Source organism: Xyrauchen texanus, chromosome 27 (genome assembly GCF_025860055.1).
Source record: "Xyrauchen texanus isolate HMW12.3.18 chromosome 27, RBS_HiC_50CHRs, whole genome shotgun sequence".
Taxonomy (NCBI): Eukaryota; Metazoa; Chordata; class Actinopteri; order Cypriniformes; family Catostomidae; genus Xyrauchen; species Xyrauchen texanus.
In genome coordinates, this window is record NC_068302.1 from 5,544,638 (window position 1) to 5,570,482 (window position 25,845).

A 25,845-nucleotide genomic window follows, 5' to 3' on the forward strand; every position below is an offset into this window, starting at 1 on the left:
TTTCTGCCAGTGTAGTAAAAACAAAATATACTCATATACAAGATATATTGTCTAAAAGCAAGTCTAAATATCTTATACGTTGCTTCTCAGGTAATTGTATCTTGTTTAAAAAAATATTATTAAGTCATGCCAAAGTGCGTGTGGAGGCTTCACGCTATTCTCCTCGAACTTCACGCAAAACTTACCACAGCTTAATAGAGCTGCATATCGCCAGTTTTCTTCACAATAAGATACACACCGTGACACATAGCCTACAGTATATTGTGATTCAATACGTTGCAAGCTATCACGTTATAATCTAGCTGCAGCAAACATGCAGGAGATACGAGCGCCCCTTTTTAGACACTTTGACATGCAAGCTTTGCTTTTAATGCCATATCCGGCTCTGCTTTATTTCACAATGAGAGTGCTTTTGTATTTACTTATTTAGTATTTTTGCATTATAATTACGTCATACTTTGTAATCTACATCATTTGAAGCTGTTTGGAGAGTTTAGAGTGTGTCTGAACTGTGAGCTGTGTCTACTTCATCTCCTCAGTCAGGCACAAGCTGCAGTGCTGCTCTCAGGCTTCATCTTTAGAGTTTCATCTGATCTCATGTTAACGCTAAATGACATCAAACGACTATTCGACAACGAACAATTTTGTCAACTATTTTGTATTGTTTAATAATTTCAGTCCTAGTATGTAGGCTATGTATATGGTGCAGTACAGTCCATAAACCAGATACCCTTTCTAGTCCAGCCATTCATCCATACATACAGTAAAAGGATAAGTGAGAGTCTGGGCCTTTGCATTTGGGTTTCTAGGGGAATTCCCGTTTGGGACGTTCAATATGTGACTGACTCAGGCGGGTCTAAATGTAGGAGACGAGCTCATGAACTTGAAGACCACGACGTAGTTACATGGGTGGGAAGAAATCAGGACCACCCACTGAATACAGAGCCAGCAGATGAGATGACATGCAGCACCGCCCATGAGCTGTAGTTAATGCAGATCATTTTAACTGGATCCCGCCACAGACTGTTAAAAAGACACTAACGCGGAATGAACTGCAACGACACTTGTAGACTGGTCGTCTGACGGCGGAAAATAAAGCAGCACATATCCGGATCATTAGAGCGCGCAAAAAAACAGTAACAAAAACCACCCAAAGGGTAAGACAAAGTTTCATGACTTCCGAAAGGTTGGACGTAGCCTGCATGTAGACCTCTGTTTTTCTTCTTCGTAGGCAATTACCAGATTTTTTTTTTCTCACGTAGTAGTTAAAAAAGTCCTTGCTTTAACATAGATAAAAGCTTTACTGTCACTGCCACAAAGTTTTGTCTTTCATGTTGTCCCGCAGTATTACATGAGAAACGTGTGCTACAGGACTTTATTTCGAGATAACATTTGTGTTTGGGCATGCTAGTTATTTAACAGCAATACAATTACTTTGACACGAGGCTTCACGTTAGGATGAATACATGTTTGTGTGTTTTTATGAAAATGAACAGCAATTACAGCACATATCCCATATTCGTTGGTGATAGATCAGTTATATAAACTCATTTATACATCTATTATCATAAAAAAAGGTAGTACACATTAAAAACAGCTAAACACAAATATGCCGCCACACATAAAATTGCATTTTTTTCATAACTCACTTCAGAAGTCTTGCCCTTCTTAACTGTATTAACTTATTAATTATGAATATGAATTACAACAAATGTTACTGTGCAGATCTGTTTCTACATTATGAACCTGTTAATTTTTCCATTTAAAGAAAAAGATTGATGCAGGCCCAATGTATTTTAAACAATTAATTAATTCATGTATTTATTTAGTTTTTTTTTTTTTTTGCATACAAATCTGTCTCTACATGTCGAACCTGGCGATTTTTTTTTCCTGTTAAAAAAAGTAGCCTATTGATGTCGGCCCAGTGTATTTTAATTAATTAATTAATCTATTTATTTATTTATTTTGTTAACTCTTTTAACTTAGGATTTTCTTAACATTTAAAATCTTTGATGTTTGTTTAATGTTTATTGCTGGAAAATAATGAATTCACAGAAAGCAAAGTTTAACTGTATTCAGACACATATTTCATGGGATGAAAAACCATGCAAACCATAAATACAATAAATGTTAAATAAAACTGTACATATAATCTGGGCCGCATTAAGGTACTCTGGGGCCCCGGGGCTTACCGTCTCCTCTGAACGCTTTAACATACATGTCCTCCCGTAAGCGTAGTTTGGGGAGAATACGGTGGTGTATGCTGTGACCAGGCCACAACTCATGGGAGTGCGGGGCCCCCCTGCAGGCGCAGGCCCCGGGGCTTAAGCCCCATAAGCCTGTGCGTTAATATGGCCCTGCATATAATATATAGTTGACATTCTTTCTTAAGATTGAATGCCTCCTTGCACTGATACTTTGTTTAAAGAGAATGAAAATAACTTTTTTCCAGCCCTATTTTCTACGTTTTTTTTTTTTTTGTGGAAAGTACCAATAGGCTATACTCATATAATTGTGCACTACTTGCAAAAGAAGTAGAAACAAATTAATGAAAAAAAAAAAAAAACAGATTATCTTCCTGAGGTACTGATCTCTGTAGACAACACTACAGTTAACAATACAGCATGCTGTTGTTGTCTCAAAAACAGCTCTGTTTCTTGAAATTAAACTTGCCTCCGAAACACTGAAGAATCACATGCTGCAGGTCTCATGATTCTATTTACAGGCCACTCGGCTGTCTGGGTCGCCCCACCACCATATACCCCTATCCTACATCTATGTATAGAGGAACATGTTTGTGTAAATTATGATATACTCAGAAAAATACTATAAGTGCCTTGTGTTTAACAAAGTTACATTAGACATGGTATATGGTATAATATAATGGTGAGTATCTGGGAAAGTCCTGCTGCTGCTCTTTATGTTCATGTGATCGTATTCATAAAGATATAAATAGTAAAAATGGATTTCAAATCAGCCATGTAACACAAAAAAATTTTGAAAAAAGGTTAAGATTCCTTGATACACAGCTTGTCTTTGAAGTTTTGCACTGCAAAGCTATCAAACAACGTATTAAACATGATCTAATAGACTTATGCTTAATCTAATTTTGGTAAATAGCTGGACCTAATTTGACTGACTTCCTTGACAACACTTCTTTGTTAATCTAAGTTGTTTACAGACAAATAGAGACTACAGTGTTCACAACAGCATGTTTGAGAAAGTTTCTCTTCCTCTAAACCACATTATTTGCCCGTATGAGGATAATACTGAGCATTGTTTACAAGACAGGGAGACAGAGCGCAGTCGGAAAACGTTAAGGCAATTTGAACGCCACAAACAAAGACACTGTCTTTCTTTTGGTGTATTTAAATTGGCTATTGATATAATTTGACCTGAGAAAATGGAGTGGAGTGAAATTAGCTGTAATGGAGTTCAGCGAGTCAGTGAATTGTTATTGGTCTTCATACGTGAATTGAAAGTACAGCACAACAGAAATTATTATTTTTGGTATGATTAGTATCTGTAGCCTGTGTAAAGAAAGTGTAACTCAGTTGTTCTCAAATGGTATTGTTTCACTGGACAACAAGTGACAACCCAACTTAAATTTTATTGTACATATGTAAATAACAAAATGTCCTTAACATTTTTTTTTTTTAATAGTTTCATGCACTTGGCAACCAATAATTAATTGCACAAAACACGTTGTGACGAGCACAATTTTTTTTTCTTGTCTCAAGTAAACCCATATCTAAAGCACTCTAGGTTGTAGTTTCTTTTACCTTGTGTAGTTTTGTTCATGTTTTTCAAGAATAAGGGAATTTTACACAACATGTAACCGTGTTGACTCAAAAAAAATAAATAAAAAATGCGATGCTTGTTCAGTTTGTTTAATAAAAATGCACTAAAGCAACACAGTTCTAGAACATTTTGTCACAATTTTATTTCATTGCATTCTATCTATTTACATTTGTAAAATGGAAGTTTACTTAATTCATTTGAGTTGGTACTACATGAATGCTTTTTGTGGTGTTAATTTATTATTGATGAGACTGGGTAGTGGATTTTGAATTCCCAGCATGCCTTGCATGGGACTCGATAGGGAGTGTTTTTGTGCAAGATGAACATGAAGGGGGATACTTGTTAACAGTGTTGGGAGTAACGAGATAAAAGTAATGCATGTTACATAATCAGATTACTTTTGAGTAATGAGTAAAGTAACAATCTTTTTTATTTTAGACCATAATATCAGAGTTACTTTTTAAATAAAGTAACGTGTTGCTTTTGTACACCTCTACTGGCCATGTATTGCGAGAAATCAGGAGTAAAATTGTGCAAACTTCGGGGAGGAGATGTAGTGCATGATGGACATTTTATTTCTATAGAGTGTGAGGCCAGAGATTATTTAGCAGAGGAGATGATTCACTTCTATTTAAATGAATGGGAGAGGGGGCCTGGGTAGCTCAGCGAGTAAAGACACTGACCACCATCCCTGGAGTAGCAAGTTTGAGTGCTGAGTGATTCCAGCCAGGTCTCCTAAGCAACCAAATTGGCCCGGTTGCTAGGGAGGGTAGAGTCACATGGGGTAAACTCCATGTTGTTGCTATAATGTGGCTCTCGCACTTGGTGGGGCACGTGGTGAGTAGTGCGTGGATCGGCGAGAATAGTTTAAAGCCTCCACAAGCGATGTCTCCGCGGTAACACGCTCAACAAGCCATGTGATAAAATGCGCGGATTGACAGTCATAGACACGGAGGCAACTGAGATTCATCCTCTGCCACCCGGATTGAGGCGAGTCACTACGCCACCACGAGGACTTAGATCACATTGGGAACTGGGCATTCGAAATTGGGGAGAACATTTTTTAAAAGTGAATTGGAGAAATTGGAACACCCAACCAAGAAGCTAATGATGAGAACAGGTAGATGACATTGATGGCTTGCTGTGCTAACCGTAGCATAGTTAAACTACACCCTTTAGTGCTTCCAACCCAAGGGCATAGCAGACGCACTGCTCCACTGCACATTTTAAAAGGGTGATATTAGTCCCCTGCACTTTTCCAAGCAAAACTCATACTGAGTCCAAATGATGGATTTGTATACAGTATTCTTTGCATCTTGTTACTTTGGGCTGATTGAGCAACCATCCAGCCAATCACAGTTGAGTTTCATGAGTCGAAACAACCTTTATGTAATAGGCCGTCAGTCAGACTGTCTAATCAACGTGGCTCCGTTAATTTCTACAAAGCTGCTTTCAACCATGCTTATTTATCCAATTGTTTTTTTTATTGGCATTGATGTTGCTCTAAATTAATAATCTAGAGATGAGGAACACACAAATGAGAGTTATTTATTGGCACATCATTCTTGATTGGCAGCATTACATGAAATGCACTGTAGAGAAAAAAAAAAGGACAATCCTTATTTAAAGCACACATTTAAGTGGAGTTTATATCAGTGTCTGAGTCTTCATTAAATTATGCTTTTTACATTATGTATGTGAGGTAATAGTTTAATGTTTTTTTTTGCCAATTTAAGCTGATTACTAGATCTGTGTTAAATATGTAAATCTATTTTTAATATCAGCACCTGTTATTTCCTCTGTTGGTGTGCATTCGACAAACTGTAGGAAAAAACAATAGATCTGCTTTGTTCTTAGAACACTTTACTGAAGTGAAGAGATATGTAGACACTCTTTTTTACACATGAAAATGTAGGGACGTTATTGAAAATAATATAAGACTATTATTGTTGTCTTCTGATAAAAGTCATGCTCTGCAGCTTACAATCTGTAGGAAAATTATAGATTTGTTTTGTTGATTCAGTGACTAATTCAGTGACTAACTCATTTCACACAAGACACTCATTTTTCACAACCTTCTGGCATCACCCGAAATATTTACTGAATCATTAAATGGATATGAACGAATTACGGTGAACATAGTCAAAACACTAAAGCCACTTAAATCCCACAATGCACAAGTACAGAGTAAAAAATTATTCTGTGCACATGCACAACTGTCATTATTGTAATTAATTCAGGACCAGATTGTGCTCAGTCTTTTTTTGTCATGTGTGAAACAGAAGCAAGTGCTACACAAGATGCCCTTTAACTTTGCAGCTAATTTAGCAGAATTTTGCAATTATTTTGCAATACTTTAATCTTTAAAATACTACAAATTTAAAAGTAAATAATATGTATAGATTAATATAATACTTGTACCATACTTATTAGAATATACTGTAATATATTAATACTGCACTGTAAGTGTTGGGTCTGTGCGAGCCACCTACTGTCAGCTGTATCCCCCTGACTGCTACGCCCCTGTTCCAACCGGTATGTATTTAGCATGATATCACTAGTTAGTACATAAGGAAATAAAAGAGATTTATTTGAGTTGTCATTGAGTAGTACATTGAGAAGTCTAATTTTGTTGGCTTTACCCAATTGACATTTACATTCCCCCATTGGCCCTTCTCAATCATGGCCTCCTAATAATCCCCATCCATTAATTGGGTCTATAACTCTCCACCAATAGCTGGTGTTTAGTGATCGTACTGGTGCACTATGGCTGCCATCGCAGTGGTGGTGGTGGCGGCTAAGGAGATTCCCCCTATACTACGTAAAGCACTTTGAGTGCCTAGAAAGCGCTATATAAGTGTAAGGAATTATTATTATTATTTACTCATTTGGCAGATGCTTCCAAAGCGACAAAATTAGGAACTAGAACTAGGTTATTTCTAAACAAAGTGTTTGTGTTGAGACTACATAGTAATTTTATGTTAGGAAAACTCATTTCAAACATGTGAAACCACTGGCCATGATTGAATAAAGTTTTGCTGAAGAGCTATTTTTGAGTTTTGGCATCTGCCTAATTGAACTAGCTCATAACAATTGATCAGTTGAATTTGTGACAAAACACCCCAGAGTTTGATGCCGTTGGATGTAGTCTGTAACCTTAACAACAAAAGATATTGGTTGATATTTTGATAAAACAGTTGATAAATCAATTTATTTTGCTATCCTAACAATGCACAATTATATGTTAATTATTTCAAGTTTTGCGCTTGCTGACATCCCTTTAGAGGGTAGGGTTTGGTAGAGAACATGTGTATTTTGAAGGGATGGGGGGGCGGTCTTGTACAGAAGTATGGCTGATGTTTGCAAAACGTCACCTTGAAACATTCAGTGGAGAATTCAAAATATGCCACAAACTTTTACTCACCCTCCTGTCTTTCTTCCATGGAACACCAAAGAGAAGTTAAGCAGAATGTTTGCATTGCTTTCTTCCATAAAATGAAAGTGAATGGTGACCAGGGGCTGTCAAGCAGCAAAAAAGGACATAAAAGCCTCATAACACTAGTCCATTTGACTTGTGCATTATATACAGTATATAGCTTTAATGTATAGTTTTTCTTTGGTTTGCCATGGATAACAAAGTGAGTTTTCAGAATTGCAGCTCAAAAAATTAGAAAAGAACTATAAAATGATCATACAATTGTGCACCGTATTCTGGATCTTCCAGTGCCATGTGATGGCTTTGTGTGAGGAACAGGTCCAAGCCTTCAATATCCCCATCCAACATAAAACTCAAATTCAAAACTCATTCGACATTCAAAATTGCTACCTCAACAAGGGTTACGACAGCTTTGAAGTCAGTGATGTCACAGGCCATTTGTTCTCATGTGTCTTGTGACCTGTTACATGCTAAGACTTTCAGAAGACTTTAAATGCAGCATAAGTCATTTGAATACTTTTATAGTGCTTTTTTTGTAATTAGTTATTGTGTTTTTACTTGTTACATCTTTTATAATGTTGGTTGGTTATATTGTTGCTATATTAATGGTAAGATTTAGGCGCAGAGGTAGGGTTAGGTAAGAAGTAAGAAACATGTATGCAATGGATTTGCTATGGCAATAAAATGTATGGATTAATTAATTCAACTTGTTTTTTTTTAAATAAGCTTAAACAACTAACCATAAACATTTATTCATCATACATTGCATGCTGGGAGCTGGCAAATCAGCAACATTATTCAATATTAAATAGTTTGTTCAGACAACTTTAAGCTTGTTGGGGCAACATTTATTGTGGTATTACTCATCTAAAGTGTTTTTAGATTCATAGTTACATTTCTTATTATTAAAAATCTAATTTAATTATGTGAAGTTACCTGGCACCTAACGTAGTTGTTTCAACAATTTTCTTTGAGTTGAGGTGTTGTTAATTCAACTTAAGTATACAAATTGTATACAAATTTTAAGCAATGTCAACTCAAAAAAGCACTTTCATATAATATAAGAGATCTTGTTCGTGTCGTTGCCATTGATTGATTTAAAACAAAAACTCAAACACTTAAAGGTGCTGTAAGTGATGTTTAGATGCGTTATAGACAAAGAACTAAACCTTTTGTGTTCAGATCATCTTTATTTACAAATGTGAGGTCATATAAGACCGTATTTCACATATTGATCTGTCATGATTAATATTGATGCATAAAAAATGTATACAAAGGATCAGAGAAATTGATATGTGTATGTTTTTACTTGGATAATGGATGAGCTTGTTGGCTGTAACTTGATTTTAAAATTTTCTGAAACTGTAAGTGGTGATTGTCAGTGCAAAATTGGTCTCCACCACCTTGATGCATGATGCAGTTGCTAGGGCGTTGCTGGGTAGTTTCAAAATATTTGCCCTTTGTTTAATTTATTTACTTAAAATGAGCTAATGTAACACAATTATTACATTTTTTGTCACAACTTAATTTCATTGTGTACAATCAATTTAAATTTGTAAAAGGATAGTTCACTTAATGTGTTAATTTGTATTGGGACAATTTAAATAATTTTCGTTGGCCATAACCAGATGTACTTGTAATGTCAGGTTCCCAGTATATACCGCAGCATGAGTAAAAACTGTGTTAATGTCTTAATATTTTTTTTTATGCAACATTTGCCACTAATCGTGACCATGTGGAGTTTACCCCATGTGACTCTACCCTCCCTAGCAACCAGCCCAATATGGTTGCTTAGGAGACCAGGCTGGTGTCACTCAGCACACCCTGGATTCAAACTCGCGACTCTAGGGATGGTAGTCAGCATCACTACTCGCAATTTATAGAATGTTAAAAAAAGTCTTTCAATGCTATGACAGGCACCAACAGAGGTCCAAAATGAAAAGAATTCCAGATTCAGTCTAATGTGCAACCAAATCCCAATAATGGCAGAATTGGCTTAGTTAGAATGCTCTATATTTAAGTATTTACCAAATTAAGCTTTTATAGCCTATATTCACCAGACTGAGGGTTTTATATATCACCAGATGAGGTTTTTCATTGTTATTAACAAGAAAGTTGGAGAAATGGTGCACATTCCTACATAGTTACAGTTTTCTTTTTTCTGCCTTCAATTTAGAACACTTGTTGATTTATCTAATACAAATAACAAAATATGCATTTGTGGCATGGGGCGTGGTCATGTGTCGGTCTGCGGGAGAGAGACAGTTGTTAAAGTTTATTGTGGTGACGAGCCTTACCACTCTCTCTCTCCCGCAGGCCGACACATGACCACGCCCCCCATGCCACAGCATTGAAGTGAGGATAAAAATATGGAAGTGAGAATATCACCTGGTGATATATAAAACCCTCAGTCAGGTGAATATAGGCTATGAAAGCTTAATTTGGTAAATACTTAAAAATAGAGCATTCTAACTTAGCCAATTCTGGCCATTATTATCAATGATGAACAGAGGCTGCTGTTATACTGAAGGAATAAAATAATATTTTGTTTTGCCGATAACACTAATTCCAAAAAGCAACAATCGGCACTGATTAATCATAAAACCAATATATGGTCTACCTCTAATTTGCACTGGTGGTGTTGTGTTTGTATGAAGGTAAATCTGTTGCAAAATTCGAGAGCTTGTGGATTTGAATTTGAGAACTTCAACAATAAATATTTGTACTTGTAATCAGTGACGGATTAGCCACCATTCTGATTGGGCCCAAAGAGGCCCGAGCTCTAAATCAATTATTTATTTATTTTGAGATACCTAGTATAAATCCAGGTAAATGTCAGCCTTATGTGAAATACCATTTGTTTGGCCATGTGCATGCTGGATTACAGCAGCGCGAGCACAGCCACTCGAGTGCATGCTCAGGGAATCTGTGTCTCACAAGTACAACGCGTTTATTTGGAGGATTACAGAGAATAGTGTATGATTTACATAACGCTTCCAAAACACAAAGAGCAGTTTACCCTGGCTTTGTACAAAGCTGATGGTTTAAATTCATATAAGTGATAGAGTTTGTGCAACAGTATGGAGGACTTTAAAATATTTAAGTTGTGCATCCATTTAATGTTTAATGATAATATGCCTTAATACCCTAAATATGTGCACGGTAACCTTTTGTAATATTTGGTTATCTGTGAGAGTTCACGAATAACTGACCCAAACCTGGCCCAAAATCTGTAGGTTTGTCAGGTACCATCGGACACAGATCGGGTTGAAGAGCTTTAAGCATGTAAAGAGTAACCGAATAGTGATTTTGATATTTAAATATGTGCACATCCCTATTAATAACACATGATTCTGGATCGGTTCATAATTAAAAAGTACATGTAAGACATTGCTCCAAACTTTTCTTCCGTCAATTTGAAAAATCCAACCAAATCTGGCAAGCGTGACACGTCACGGGGGCCTCCATGGTGTGCTGGCAATTACAATTACAATTAAATTAAAGTGCACATGACCGTGGTAATCTCAAATAATCATGATAAAAGCAAGTTATCATGGTCAGGCTTTTGACCATGCCAATTATCCAACATAATTTAATGTCTTTTAAAGCATATGTTACATATATTAATATACTTTATAACGGAAGTTTTAGATTGTGAAACAATCTGGGATTTTTAATAACCACAGAAAGTCTGGACCACAGTTTAACATCTCATCGGAAAGATGGTACTTTTTACAATATAGTGTCCCTGTCACTATACTGGTGCATTAGGACCCACACAGACCACAGGGTGAGCACCCCCTGCTTGCCTCCGTAATACCTCTTCCAGCAGCAAGCTTAGTTTTCCCCAGGAGGTCTCCCATCCAGGTACTGGCCAGGCTCAACCCTGGTTAGCTTATTGGACAACCAGGCAAGACAAATGGCTCAGGATGAGTTACACGCTGAAGTTTAAAACTGAAGTTTAGTGTTTTTTTCAAATCCTGAATGATATGCATGAGCTGTGATAGTGATCCTTGCCTCAGCAAACACCATTAAATAAATAATCTGTTAGCAGCTAGTGCATGCTACTGGCCTTGATATTTTGTTTATGCTCCTGTAAAATGTAATCAGCTGTTTTTCACAGGAAGAGTACATTTTCTGAAGCAGCTTTTAGAAACAATGGCAAGATGTTGGTATTTTTGTTGATGTTGATATACCAAATTGTGTTGTGTCAAAAAGCAGTGGATCCCTCCTGGGCTTTTTTTTTGTTGAAAGGAAATATATTTTTTTCCACAGATGTTTTCCACTTAAAGAAATGAATATTGCTTTCAACAAATTGATGTTCACACTCTAAAATCAGTGGCCAAGACTAAAGTACTCTTTATAGGCATACCTGCCAACAATCCCGATTTTACCAGGTTTCTCCCGTTTTTCCACCCCTACTCCCGCTGTAATCGCGATTTACAATTTCTCCTGATAAACTCCAGATTTTCCACATGCACACTTTGCTCATGAGAATGTAGCAGACCTTCTGGTAGAGTTGCCACCACCCGTCCTGTAAAACACGGGATCGGCCCGTATTTAAATTTGAAATGATGCTTCGCGTGTCGAATCAATACGGGACGCAAATTGTCCCATAAGTTCAGATAGTCTTTGAAATGCGGCGGGGTCTGAGACTGCCGACTGTGAGCGGTGAGGGGCTCACTGCCGATCGCCTGGAGTGGGAGAACTGCTGCCAGGGGCGGGGAAGACCCCTTCTGTTCCTTGAGAATGCGGGGGGTGTTTTCCTTCCGCGAGGGGCTGGAGGACTGCCTTTGATCCGCCAGGGGAGGCACGGCTGTCGTCCACTAGAGGGTGGAGGAGTGGCCGAGGACCAAGCTACGGCGTATCGTATTTACCGGCGAGTAAGTGTTTTTCTTTCTCTCTCTCCCTCTCTCCCACTGCTGCTCCACATTGGCCTTTTCCCTCTCTTTTAAATTTTACTGTTTTTTTTGATGGGGGGGTACTGCACTGTTACAGGGAGTACCCCCCCATTTTTCATTATTGTTTCCCTCCCCCTGTCCCCTCCCAGATTCAGAAAGGCGGGGCTGACCTGCCGGCAGACAGGGCATAAAGGCACGCACTCCCCCAGGGAAAAGGGGGGGGGTGTACGTCATGCTCTCGGGGCTTCCCGGCCTGAGAGAACAAGGGAGGAATGTGACAGGAATGTGACTTGATTATCAGGCTAATCAAGCCTCCGAGAGGGATAAAGGCCGACTGCGGACAGTGGTGCGACAGAGAGAATGTTTCCGGGCAGCTGTCCGTCTTATGTGTGTGTTTGTGTCTTTTATTTCTTTATTAAACTATTATTTATATTGTCAAGCCGGTTCTTGCCTCCTTTACATTGAACTCATTTACACTGCTTTTGGCTGGTATGGTACTGGGTAATGTCGCTTTAAAAATTATATCTCACTTTGTGCACTTGGTGATCAACACCATTGTTATTCAAAGCCATACAAAATACTTCTTGTTTTGCTTATAAAATAAATATGTGTCACAAACCCTGAACAGTTGATTTGGATCTGGCAAGAGTACTGTCATTGTTAACATGTTAAATAGCATGTTATTGAATGCCTCTTGATTTATTGTACATGATGTTAAATGCTGTGTGCTGCATGCTGCGTATTGGAATGCATTTCCTTCCATAATGCTCTGGGATTTTCTTTAGATGCTATTAAGTTGTGTGTGTCATACTTGGTCTTATTTATTTAGCTTTTTAACTGCAAGCGGTTAGTGGGATAAAAATTCTAATTTATTCTAATTTGATTGGCTTAAGAAAAATGTAACCCATTAATCAGTTAATCTATATTATTTTTATATGAGTTGAAATAAGTATAAAGAACAAGGAAAAGTAGGATAATGGTTCATTATATAGACGTCAATGTTTCTTTGAAGCAAGCAGAGATTGAACCAACTTAAAGGCCAATTCATGTTGAATGAGAAGTTAATATTTGAGTTTCTTCATAGACAGGCTTCCAACACATCCTGGACAACTGGAATTTTTTAATGCAGTTTTTCAGTCATGGAAAATGAGAAAAATACCAATTCCCTGAAAATATTTTAGTATAATGAAACTGTTTGACTAACTAACAAGATTTGTGCTACATATAGGCCTACAAAAACATAGTAATGATCGAGACTCGGGTGTCAAATACACATTCGTATTGTTTTGACACATCATTGCTTTGTAAAACAACATCAACGGTTGAGTGTCATGAATGAAGCAGTATGATTTCACAGACAAAATCACTAAATCCATTCATAAAAATGGCATTATACATGGAATGTATGGTAATTTTACATACTTGGGATTAATGTTTGAATGCACAATTAAATAAAAATTGCAATATGTGCTAGTGTTATTTATTAAGTCGTAAATGCTTCTGTTTAATGAGTAAAAATATAATCTGCATGTGCTGTGTGCTGCAAAATGAATGTGTGAAGCCGGCCACTCATACATTAAAAGCACCTCATCATGATCATCATGCATGCTTGTGTGAGTGTTTATTCCGAGCACTCTGAAGTGCACTGCACATAAATACTATATAATTATTTAGTTAAATCACAGCTTTTTGGGGTTTAGTAATCACACTGGGCCATGTAGTCAACCGCTTATTTGGAGGTGAGAAAATACTGTCAAAAACCCACAAATGCAAAAATAAAAGCTTGAAAGAAATGGTCATGTAAAATGACAAAAATAATATTAATAAAATACTATATATTTCTGCTGTATAGTAATGTTTACTGGAATTAAATGTAATTAAATAATAATAATAACAAAGCACTTAATTTAACAAAAATATCTCCAGTATTTTTTTGGATTGCACTGTAAGGATTTTGTATGAAAGCACTTGATTTGATTATAAATTATGCAATGTAATGTTGAAAAATTACTGTGTAGCGGAGGGGGGCGGGGCCGGGTCGGAATATCGCACGACCGTTCCCCAATCGGCCTGATGAGGCGCGCGAGGGATAAAGGCGGCCGGAGAGAGAGAATTACAGGCATGTCCGTCATGTGTGTTTATGTTTGTGTGCTTTTGGTTTAAGTTTTCATTAAATGTTATTTATGTTGACAAGCCGGTCCTCGCCTCCTCCTTGCCCATCCTTTAACTGTTTTACACTGGTGGCGCGCGAGGGATAAAGGCGTCCGGAGAAAGAGAATTACAGGCATGTCCGTCATGTGTGTTTATGTTTGTGTGCTTTTGGTTTAAGTTTTCATTAAATATTATTTATGTTGACAAGCCGGTTCTCGCCTCCTCCTTGCCCATCCTTTAACTGTGTTACACTGGTGCCGAAGCCCGGGAAGGAGGAGGGATATGCCGTAGTACAGTTCTCGCCACTACCGTCCACCCCAACGGAGCAGCCGCGGCCATCTGCCGGGGGACGAGGAGCCCAGCCGCCTGAACGAGGACGATGGCCGCTGACCGCGAGGGGAGAAGGGGCTCCTAGCCGACCGCCTGGAGCGGTCAGGGCCGCTGCCAGGGGCGCAGGAGTTGCCTACCGGCCACTGAAACACAGCAGGGTTTAAGACCGCCGACCGCGAGCGGGGAGGGGCTCACTGGCGACCGCCTGGAGTGAGAGAACCACTGCCAGGGGCGGGAGACCCCTTCTGTTCCCCGAGAACGCGGCGGGGTGTTCCGTCCGCCAGGGGCTGGAGGACTGCCTCGGATCCGCCCGGAGAGCCACTGCTGTTTGTCCGATAGAGGTGGAGGAGTGGCCGAGGAACAAGCTGCAGGGTATCGGAGAACTGGCGAGATTTTCTTTTTTCTTCATCCCTCTCTCTCTCTCACTGTCGCTCTGCGTTGGCCTTTACCCTCTTTTACATTTTACAGTGTTTGGGGGGGTACTACACTGTTACAGGAAGTACCCCCATTTTAATTATTTCTATTTCCCTCCCCTTGTCCCCTCCCTCGTCCAGGTAGATGGGGATGACCTGCCGGCAGACAGCGTAGAAGCCGCGCCCTCCCCCAGGGAAAGAGGGGGGGATGTACGTCAGGCCGGGGGCTCCCCAGCCTGAGAGAACGTGGGAGGAATGTGGCAGGGCGGAGGGCGGGGCCGGGTCGTGATCATACACACCCGGTCCCGTATCAGGCTAATCAAGCCTCCGAGGTATAAAGGTCGACTGCAGGGTGTTGTGCGGGAGAGAGAGATCGTTAGCGGACATGTCCGTCGTGTGTGTGTTTGTGTCTTCTTTTAAGTTTATCATTAAAACTATTATTTATATTGAAAAGCCGGTTCTCGCCTCCTCCTTTCCCATCCTTTAACTGTGTTACAATTCCAATTTTTTTTTTACAAATTTGATATAAAGACACAAATAAAATTTTTTATTATATTTTGATAATAAAATAAAATGAAACTATCAAATACAGAATTACTAAATAATGCCTGCTGATAGCGTTGTTTATTTCCCTGCGCTGTCTGTGTTGTTTTAGCAACCAATTCAAATGAATTATGCAAATCAGATAATGGTGCAGAAAAGTTAAAAAACATTTGTGCTGAGAGTAATTTGCACGGCAAAATTGCCAATCTTGCGGGTCTGTTCTTAGTGCTGTTGTGGAGGATGTAGCAGACATAACATTCAGTATGACTCACTGTGATCCTGCATTACTTGAAGCAGCTCTTTAAAATGGTGTGCATGTTTGGATATGAACGTTAAAAGTGGCTCAATTTACATTAATTAACCCATAGGTTCACTAAATAAGGTTGACTTTTATCCATTTTCACATACACAATGTTTACATGGACAACAGGGTTCTCATTTACATACACTATATAATCGGCGTATTCTTTACTCCTGTTTACATGCGGCTCGGTCAGTAAGAAACTTTCTGAAAAAACCATGGAATAAACCGTATCTTAAGTGCTTGCAAAAGTGGTCAATGATTAATGTTCATTAAATAACATGTTTTGGTAATTTCCTGCATGCTGCTAAAATGTGAAACAGTGGCTTTGTATCCTGGAAAATGAGCTGATGCCTGAATGTCACATTTGCTCTTCGTTTCCTTGTTTATTTTCTCTTGACTGGTCTTTGAGGAGGCAACTTTTGCTCCATTGATCAACTGTCTGGCACTCAGTGTCCTGAAAGACAATAGCTGCTGTTCCAAGAGAGTACAGGGTGTTATCACACCAGCTTCCCTTCAGGAAAGAGCAGCTGTGCATGAAGTAACACAACGTTATGCACTTACTATTTCTGGAATTTGAAGAAATAGTTCACCATTGGATTAGTCCCCTGTTTGACTTACTTTCTTGACTTACAGAGAGGGAAATGTTAGGCAGAAGGTCAACGCTGCGATTTCCCATGTACTGTAATAAAACAGGCCTGGATCAAGACCACAACCACCCCACCATCATATATCATTGCCCGCCTAGAGTACCCGTTCTAGGGTGACTTCTTTTGATGTAGATAATGGGGTTAATTTGAGCACCTTCCTTGATCTGGCCCTGTAATAAAAACATACAATAACGAGGGACTTTCAAATTCCTAAGAGGACAAACAAGCACGATAGTAGTAAAGTACCATAAAATTAAAGTAAGTAGAGGGGAACATTTTCAGGGACTATTAGGAGTAAAGACTTTGTGTTCCTCACACTAAGCTATCAGATGTCTTCAGAAGACTTGAAATAGAGAAGAGTTGTGCTACTTTGATGACTCTTATACAGTGCATTTTTGTCCTTTTGTCGCTCAGCAGGACAGCAAAGCCCTTTCACTTTCATTTTATGAAAAAATAAATTTTGTATTCTGAAGAAAAAGAAAGTCATACAGGTTTGGAAAGATATGGGGGGTGAGTAAATAATGAATTTTGATTTCAACTATTACTTTAAATCCTGCGATTGCAGACAAATTCTTTCTGAAGCAGCTGATTACTTAAGGCTGGTGTCAGCAGGCTTTAGAACAGATTTTTACATGACCACATACTCGTGAAACTGTGTTTTAAGTGAGATTTGTCCTTGCCCAGCGTGCAGAGTTCACAAAACATAAAATGTGAATTCAGACCTTCAACTTCCTCTGCAGGAAAACAGGAGGGAGTGCTATAAGGTCACTGTCAAAACATGACTCCCATTCACCAAACGGCACAGTGGAAGAGAAATTTGACTCCTATGTCCACAAAGCAGTGAATGTTATTTACAAATATCTTATTTTGTGGACCAGAACTGAATGAATAGGTGAACGTTAGAATGTTGATTTCTTCTGATTGGATTTAGGAAAGCATTAAAAAAGATGTACATTAATTGTCATTATCTTAAAAACCTTTTCATCTGAAATCTTATGCTTAAACGCTTGAAATATGTTTTGTAGATGAACATAGACTGCGCCTTGCTTCACTAGTGAGTATAATCACTTGCATCTGTTAGTTTAAAAGCTTGATATCTGATAGGGCTGTGCAATATAGATAAAAATTCATACCACAATATATTTGATAGATATTGCGATTTTAATTGCAATATTGGCCCTATGTTTTTCCTTGCATTTAAAATGCATGTCAGTGTTTAAAAACACATTTTAGTTGGGGGGAAAATTGTCTTTTTGTTTTTCACTCACTGGCACCTTTTTTGCCATTCTGAACTCATAAAATGTACGTGACAATGGTAACATATTTGCCCCCACAAATTACATGCTTCATGACACGTTTGGCTGTAGTTTCCAAAAGCAAGTGAAATGATGCAATCAGACAAGGTTTTTAAGGTGAATATTAGATGTTTTAATGAGTAAAACATACCTCCCTAACATAAAACTTTAGCCTAAACCTAACCAATACTGTCCTAAAAGATAAATGAGAGGTGAACAAAATAGACATCCTTATCCTTAACCAATGCCTAAACTTAACCAATAGTGTTTTAAAAGCAAATTTGACATGAAAAGCACATGTACTGAAGCAACCACTTTATACCGTGTTGCTTCTTTGGCACTTTCGCTTTACTTTCACTTTTGTTTCGATCGTCCTTGGCTGGGCTTGAGGCTCAGTCTCCGAGTCAAAATTCCAACACACTATCAGGTAAGGCTGAAACAATTAGTTGACATTATCGACAACATCAACAACAAAATAAATTTATTGTAACATGAGATCACATAAAACTCTAATAATGATGCATGAGAGCAGTATTGCAGCATGTGCCTGACTGAGAAGAAGAAAACAGCTCACAGTCCAGATGCCCTCCAAACTTTCCAAACAGCTTCAGGTGATGTAGATCGCAACGTATGAGGGAATAATACAAAACAAGTAAATACAGAAGCACTCTCATTGTGAAATAAGCGGAGCTGGAGCTGCCACTCCGCTGAAACAAAACTTGCATGTCAAACGTCTTTAAAGGAAACACCCTGGCATTACATCTTTAATGCAGTTATATTTAATGCATTATATCTTAATTAAAATAATAAGGAAGTAGGTCATGTAAATAACTACAAACTACAAAATTGTCATTTCTCTGTGCTGTGTGAAGTGTCCCGATCTAAGGGGGAGAGATTGAAACTGCTCGGTTAAAAGCTAATGATTAATCGTTGCATTATATGCAGGGATGTAGTGGAGGCTAAACGCACGTAAACGCCGTTTACGCACCTCCCAAAATTCGGAAATAGCGTTTACCCACCTCCAAAGTGGGTTTATCCACCTCTAAATTGCGTTTATCCACCTCTAAACAGATAGTTCCTAAGCCATTTTAAATTAAGCTTATGTCGTTTTAGTTTCATATTGTTCATTATTAGTTTCATAGGTTGTTAAACCTAAGACGAAGTCTTTCATAATGCGCTGCTGCCAGTGTTTCCCATGCGCGTGCATCGATATTGACTACTACCAGCTATATACAGCATGCTGACCTCAAAAATCCAGCTGTATTCTAACAATAACTTAGCTCTCCTTATTAGCTAGGCTCCTTGCATGCTGGCTAATAAGTAATAACTGACAGTGCTGTGTTGGACAGATTTATGCAGCGGTGTTCCATGACGGAGAGAGAGCACGAGAGGTACGCGTGAGAGAGAGAGAGAGAGAGGGACGAGCGAGAGGTAGCCTAGTGCTGCGCGAATGCGCTACGGCTCTCTGCAATCAAATACGATTTTAAATAGGCTTAGTAAAAAATAAAAAATACATCGAAAATCAATGTGTGGCGGTCAGCGTTGATATTGTGGCGGGCCGCCACAAATAAATGAACGTATGGGAAACCCTGGCTGCATTACTGTCAGTGTTGACCAATCAGCAGGAAGCAGCAGACTGCATCAAGATTCATCCGTCACTCACTAGCCCAAACGTCTCATGTAAAAATGGATATCCGGCAATTTTTTTTAAATATGTGGCACCAGATTCATTCTTCTGTCGTTAATCTGCACTATTTTACTATCTAAACTATTTTGATAATCATTTAGTCGGGTTGAGTCATTTTTTAAGACAAAAGTAAAAAATTATTTGATTCCAGCTTGTTAAATGTGAATATGTTCTAGTGTCTTCTCTCCTCTGTGACAGTAAACTGAATATCTTTGAGTTGTGGACAAAGCGAGACATTTGAGGACGTCATCCTCCTGGGCTTTTGGGAAACACTGATCCACATTGTTCTGACATATTATAGACCAAACAACTAATTGATTAATCGAGAAAATATTCAACAGATTAATCGACTATGAAAATAATCCCAAATCCCTAATCATTATGTACAAGTGCATTGCATTGGAAGCCCTGGATATAAGCCTCCCTCTCTATATCTCTTAAATATTTTTGTTCTCTCTGTTTTGTCATTTAGTAAACTTTATAGATTTCAACCATATTATTCCTTCTTGGGTCTCTTTAACAAGAACTTAGATTAATGTATGAATTGAATAGTGATTGTGTGACCTATGATGAGGGAACAACCAGTGATACCCTTGGTAGTACCATCAAATGATAGCCTATAGCGATGTCATCAGGATACACATACACCGGTAGGCAGTGGCCCACCTTACCGGGTGACCACGTCGTGGTCCACCAGAATTTATAGTTTACCCACCTCTTTTTTTACCACTACACCTCTGAATATATGGTATATATCAATAATAGAATAATGGTTCTAATAATCTGTAGATTAGTCGATTATCAAACTAATTGTTAGTTGCAGCCCTACTATCAGGTGAGCTAGAATGGAAGCTGCTCATGTTGGAATACAGTATGTGTGTAAATGTAGGTGGGCCTGTAATAAAAGTGTTAAAATTGATAGTTTTTCAAATGATGCATAAGAGTAAAAGTGTTTTGATATCATAACATAGCAGGGTGTGAGTAATAGAGTGAAAAATAAGTGTTTATAAAGTCTTAAACTGCAGCCATAGTAAATAAAATGCACAGTTGTTGTAGTAGGGCTGGGCGATATCAATGATAAACAAAAAAGTAGTAATTTTCGACAGTTAGGCTATATTCTACATCTAGACAATTAGATCTGGTGCATGTTGCTAAAAACGTAAAGCTGTTCGGCAAAGTTATACAAACAGCTGTCTAACTGAATCACAGACAGGAAATCAGCCTGTTAGGAAGTATTAGCAGGCTAGCAGCTACATAGCCCTGCTGTCATGGAAACTGGTAATGAGGCTTGGTAGCTGCTAGCTAGCAGCTAGCTATCCGGCTAAGATGATATCGTTGTGTACCAAACAGGACAGCACCGAAAATGCAATACAGCTATCGACAGAACACAACAACAGCTCCAACATCAACAACATTGCTGTTTATTTATGTACTATTTACAAAAAAAAAAATTATGCTGTCACAGGCAAGAAAGTGTTTCTTCTTCTTGTGATTTTAATTGCCAGTTGGCAATTCATCTTTTGGTCCATTACCGCCACCAACTGAGCTGGAGTGTGGAGCGTCACAAGGGAGTCTCAGCGGAATCAAACGTCAGCTGAAGATGATGAAATTGGCTAAATTTCATCGAAAAGAGGTCACACAACTCATGCAGGATTAAATCCTAAACTGAGTGACGTTCCCCACTCCAGCTCAGTTATGCTTTATTAATTCTTGAGGTCCAACAAACATCTGGAATGCAGTTACGCCCCAATTAATGGAATGCAATGTATATCGTGATAAATATAGGTATCGAATTATATGAAAAAAATATTGTGATTGTTTTTTTTGGCCATATCGCCCAGCCTAGTGCTTCTAGTGTTCATTTCACCAGGAAACTGCAGCAAAACGCAGAAAGCTTCATGTAAAACTCAGTATGCAAAAATCTAGTTATAGTTACGTTCGATCTGAGACTAGGTTGCTTTTTGTGCAATGTATTCTTTTTGGCGAGATCTTGTCAAAATATGACCATTTAGCACATGCTCATGTCGCACGTTGTTATGTCCAGCCTACATTAGAACTCCTTTAATACTGCTTAAAAGGCATCTCAGCATACACCAACTTGGTTTAGAGAATGACTAAAGTGTGCAGAGCTGGAATCTACGTAGACAAACAAGCTTAAATATAAGATTTTGATTCGTTTGATATTTTTTGGTCGCTTCATAATTCCTATAGTTCCATTTGTGATATTGTATTGTTTTGTCAACTTTACTGTTATTCTTAAATGTGGAAAATATTAATAAAAAAGACTGAGTTGGTTCTTTCAAACTATTGACTGGTAGTATACATATGAAGTTTTCAGACAAATGGTGGACAAGCTTTTATTTTTGTGTGGCTGGCATGTTTGTAGCATGCTGGTTGAAGGCGCAGGAGGTAGACAGGAATGTGTTTTTCTCCCTTGCCTTGTAATTAAGCTCTTAACAGCAGGCAAACATCGTGATACCTCTCAGTTCACAGCTGGAGGGACGGGGAAATCCTGCAAGCTGAAAATCAAGGGAGCCTGCATTAGGTTTACAGACTAGACTTCAGTCACAGTGACTGGAAAACTGATCAGCTTCATGGAGCGTTATAAGAAATTGAAATTTTGTTTTTATTTCTGATTTATTTTCAATTTGTCCATATATATATATATATACAGGTGAAACTCGAAAAATTAGAATATCGTGCAAAAGTTCATTAATTTCAGTAATTCAACTTAAAAGGTGAAACTAATATATTATATAGACTCATTACAAGCAAAGTAAGATATTTCAAGCCTTTATTTGATATAATTTTGATGATTATGGCTTACAGCTTATGAAAACCCCAAATTCAGAATCTCAGAAAATTAGAATATTGTGAAAAGGTTCAGTATTGTTGGCTCAAAGTGTCACACTCTAATCAGCTAAACACCTGCAAAGGGTTCCTGAGCCTTTAAATGGTCTCTCAGTCTGGTTCAGTTGAATTCACAATCATGGGGAAGACTGCTGACCTGACAGTTGTGCAGAAAACCATCATTGACACCCTCCACAAGGAGGGAAAGCCTCAAAAGGTAATTGCAAAAGAAGTTGTATGTTCTCAAAGTGCTGTATCAAAGCACATTAATAGAAAGTTAAGTGGAAGGGAAAAGTGTGGAAGAAAAAGGTGCACAAGCAGCCGGGATGACCGTAGCCTGGAGAGGATTGTCAGGAAAAGGCCATTCAAATGTGTGGGGGAGCTTCACAAGGAGTGGACTGAGGCTGGAGTTACTGCATCAAGAGCCACCACACACAGACGGGTCCTGGACATGGGCTTCAAATGTCAAACGTCTTACCTGGGCTAAAGAAAAAAAGAACTGGTCTGTTGCTCAGTGGTCCATAGTCCTCTTTTCTGATGAGAGCAAATTTTGCATCTCATTTGGAAACCAAGGTCCCAGAGTCTGGAGGAAGATTGGAGAGGCACACAATCCAAGATGCTTGAAATCCAGTGTGAAGTTTCCACAGTCTGTGTTGGTTTGGGGAGACATGTCATCGGCTGGTGTTGGTCCACTGTGCTTTATTAAGTCCAGAGTCAACGCAGCCGTCTACCGGGACATTTTAGAGCACTTCATGCTTCCTTCAGCAGACAAGCTTTATGGAGATGCTGACTTCATTTTCCAGCAGGACTTGGCACCTGCCCGCACTGCCAAAAGTACCAAAACCTGGTTCAATGACCATGGTATTACTGTGCTTGATTGGCCAGCAAACTCGCCTGACCTGAACCCCATAGAGAATCTATGGGGCATTGCCAAGAGAAAGATGAGAGACATGAGACCAAACAATGCAGAAGAGCTGAAGGCCGCTATTGAAGCATCTTGGTCTTCCATAACACCTCAGCAGTGCCACAGGCTGATAGCATCCATGCCACGCCGCATTGAGGCAGTAATTAATGCAAAAGGGGCCCAAACCAAGTACTGAGTACATATGCATGATTATACTTTTCAGAGGGCCGACATTTCTGTATTTAAAATCCTTTTATTTATTGATTTCATGTAATATTCAATAATAATTTTCTGAGATTCTGAATTTGGGGTTTTCATAAGCTGTAAGCCATAATCATCAACATTATATCAAATAAAGGCTTGAAATATCTTACTTTGCTTGTAATGAGTCTATATAATATATTAGTTTCACCTTTTAAGTTGAATTTTTTGAGCTTTCACCTGTATTTATTTATATATATATATATATATATATATATATATATATATATATATATATATATATATTATTCAGTCATGACAACTCTCGAAATATATTTAAGATGTTATGAACATGAGGTTAGTAGGTTTGGTCTTTGCAGACTAGATCTGCTTACTGAAAATTTAGCACTTTTATACACTGATCTTTGCAGCAGTATCAGTGTCATCATAAATTACAATAACAGTGTAACCGGTGCATATTATGGCCATATAGCATGTTAGCGCATTTGCGCCATGAGTTCAAAATGTAAACAAGACTAATTAAAAAATTTCGACTGCATATTTATTACTTTAAACCATCATCGAGTGGTTAAAGTTTATTTTGCTGACCTCATGTGAATTCTACTTACAGAATGAGGCATAATGTCATTGATAAAAGATTGTAATGTCACATTAGCGTTCTCATACGTAAATGTGCTTCTAAACGCAAGTGGCGGTTGTCTGAATGTTCGCAAATAGTATACTGTTGCTTGGCTGTTTATAACTTATTTTTACCTCTGAACGAAGAATGAATAAGAACTTCTCCAGAACGTGGACGGATAAACGCAGGGGCCTAACTGACATTTGCCCAGGCCCTCCGACCAGCAGGGTGCCCTGGCGAGCTGCAGGAACTTTACATTAAACAGAATTAAACGATTAGAGAATTAAAAAGAGCATTGTCGAACTCTTAACATATGATTCCTTTTAGAGGTGAGGGGAAATAATTGTGTTATACGAGCGTTAAGCAACACAAAATGGAAAACCACAACCAAGTGGATCTATTTAAAGAAAAACTCAAACAAAAAACAAAGCAACTTGCTTTCTGTAATTGCTATAAAAAGCAAACTGGTGAGAGAACCGAACTTTAATGATGTTGTGGAACACTTTTCTTGAAGGGAAGCAGTAAAGAGACCCATCAGCTAAGGATAAGAACACCTACATGTATAATATAGTGTTTAATGTATTGTCTTATGATTGCACGATCAATAGTGGATATTGATAATAAATTTAATAGTACATAAGCCGGTGTGTTGTCTTATCATTAAAATGCTGTGTGATGTGATGTGTACATTTTCCCCCATTGCGTATTCTTGTCATTAAATGCGGTTTAAAGGGCAATATACATGTAAACAATGCAGTGGAAAATGTGCTTCTACTGGTGACATACATTCATCTACATTCCACTTGAAGAACATGTCGCGACGTAATAAAGATCGCTCTGATTACATTAGAATTAACAATTTCTACACTGCATGTGCGTGACAGAACCGTTGAGATAAATGGAGAGATACTTGTCATATTGTGATGTGCCACTCATTTCCAGAGTGGGCCCTTTAATCATCCATGCCCAGGGCATCCCGACGTCTTAATCTGTCCCTGCTTCCGAAGTAGATCGAGGCCTTAGTGAGAACTGTAATAGTGCACTGCTGTAAAACTGGTTTACCTGCAAACAACTGTGGCAATTTAGTAATTTAGGGCTGCCAACGTTAATGCGTTAACATTTAAATGAATTTGTTGTCATTTGTATTATACCTTAGATTTAGAGTCATGAAAATGTATTTTAGTTTAGATTCAGTTTGTCCAAATACTGTATGTAATTTCAGTTAATGAAAATGCGTTTGTTTTAGGTTTTGTTCACAATAATAACACTGGCTGCATGCATGGCATGCTGAATTGTGCCAGTCTCCACATGGTGCCTTTACTATCAGTGGAAAAAACGGCTTTTGTCTGGTAGTTGCGATCAAACGGTATGCAGTGTGTTTTTAATTAGACGCTGTGTTCAGCAAAACTCTTAAAGCAATGTAGTGCATCTGGTTTTTTGTTCTTTGGCCCAACAGTCTGTTCATTATATCCTGTATTCAGGCCATTTGCCGCCCTTCTGCAGTTTTTGTGTTCGAATGACATGTCCGAGCCTGGTCACGTTAGTACTGTGTGAAATAGGAAGTGTCTGTTGGAATGTGCATGGGGCACTGTAAAAACTGTTATGAGTAACATGCTCTCTCTCTGCGGTGAGGGGCTTTGTTCTTTCTATATATCCATGACCTTCCGACCAACGTCGGAACTATGTTTACGCATGTCAGTGGAGGAATAGCTGAAAATAACCTTAGAAATATTATTGATGAG

At 38.4% G+C, this 25,845-nt stretch overlaps 1 protein-coding gene across 2 annotated transcripts in view; it reads left to right on the forward strand.

The window, feature by feature from the left end:
* The first annotated feature begins 1,002 nt into the window (after positions 1 to 1,002).
* The window catches only part of LOC127621272 (KN motif and ankyrin repeat domain-containing protein 3-like), a 49,402-nt gene continuing 24,559 nt past the window's right edge, over positions 1,003 to 25,845 (forward strand). For both annotated transcript variants that reach the window (XM_052094795.1, XM_052094792.1), the window contains exon 1: positions 1,003 to 1,157. The gene's annotated coding sequence lies outside the window, so the exon portion shown is untranslated. The remainder of the gene's footprint in view (positions 1,158 to 25,845) is intronic.